Source organism: Colobus angolensis, unplaced genomic scaffold, assembly GCF_000951035.1.
Source record: "Colobus angolensis palliatus isolate OR3802 unplaced genomic scaffold, Cang.pa_1.0 Scaffold66, whole genome shotgun sequence".
In the NCBI taxonomy this organism is placed as follows: domain Eukaryota; kingdom Metazoa; phylum Chordata; class Mammalia; order Primates; family Cercopithecidae; genus Colobus; species Colobus angolensis.
In genome coordinates, this window is record NW_012120265.1 from 1,109,957 (window position 1) to 1,111,322 (window position 1,366).

The window sequence follows — 1,366 nt, forward strand, 5'->3', positions numbered from 1 at the left end:
GCCAGCCAGACGGCCTTGCAGGTGGGGCGGAGGTCCCGGGGAGCTCCTCGGACGCGGTTGTCCGTGGGCTCCGCGCGCCCGAGAGGGCGAGGCTCCGGCAGCGCGGAGGTTAACTGGAGCAGGTCCCAGGCTGCGCGGTGACGTCAGAGCTCGTTTACATAGCGCTCTTTTGGGTTACGCAGTCGTGGGCGGGGTCTGGAGGTCGCTGCGGGCCAATCGCGTGCGTCTATGCAAATAGCAGCCGCGCTGGGGAACTCTGCTCCCGCTGGGTGAGAGTTGGCTGCTTTCGGGGCGTGCTGCCCGCGCGTCCTTTCTCCGTGCGCGTCGCCAGGCGTGTCCTCTCCGCGTGTCCACCCACAGGCCGCCCGCAGACCACCCCCGCCGCGCGCGGGACACGACGCCCCCCGCAGGACCCGCCCATCAGCCCGGAAACCCGCGAGCTGCTTCTCCCGGAGGCCGATGCCCACCCGGGAGCTCCCAAAGACTCGCGGCTCCCGGGGGCACCTGCAGACTCACCCGCCTGGGCCTGGGCCCCCGGTGAGCCTGACCGGGAGGGGGTCCCCAGGCCGGGCCTCTAGGCAAAAGATTTAGTCCCCCCAGTTTGAGGGACTCCGGTTTCCCGACACCCCGATTTAACTCCAAACCACGATTCCTGTGGCAGCTGCAAGGACTGGCGCCTGGAGGCCTCAAAACCAGCGCCCCCCGCCCTCCGTGCCAGCCCCAGCCAGGACCCCACAAGGCAAAGCCGAGGAAGATTGTGTTTGAGGATGAACTGCTCTCCCAGCCCCTCCTGGGTGCCAAGAACCCTATTGGAGCCATCCCTAAGGGGCATAATAAGCCTAGGCCCCGCCCAGTGCCCGACTATGAGCTGTGAGTGTCCCCCATGTGATTCTTCATGCCTGAGATCAGAGAGGGGCAGTGAGGCTGGGGCCTTGACCGTTGAATAAGAGTTTACCAAAGAGTAAAAAGAAAAAGATCCATTGCTGATCAGTAGTGGGATTGCCCCTGTGAGTAAGCCATTGCACTCCAGCCTGAGCAACACAGTGAGATTCCATCTCTGAAAATAAATAAACATATAGGCCAGGTGCGGTGACTCACGCCTGTAATCCCAGCACGATGGGACGCTGAGGCAGGCGGATCACCTGAGGTCAGGAGTTCGAGACCAGCACGGCCAACATTGTGAAACCCCCGTCTCTACTAAAAATACAAAAATTAACTGGATATGGTGGCCGAGGAGGGCGGATCACGAGGTCAGGAGATGGAGACAATCCTGGCTAACACGGTGAAACCCCATCTCTACTAAAAAATACAAAAAAACTAGCCGGGTGAGGTGGCGGGCGCCTGTAGTCCCAGCTACTTGGGAGGC

The 1,366-nt window shown here is 61.8% G+C and overlaps 1 protein-coding gene across 1 annotated transcript in view; it reads right to left on the minus strand.

Moving 5' to 3' along the window:
* NR2F6 (nuclear receptor subfamily 2, group F, member 6) overlaps positions 1-1,366 on the minus strand; it is a gene marked incomplete at its 5' end in the record, with an annotated part of 17,912 nt that overhangs the window by 707 nt on the left and 15,839 nt on the right. The window lies entirely within an intron of this gene.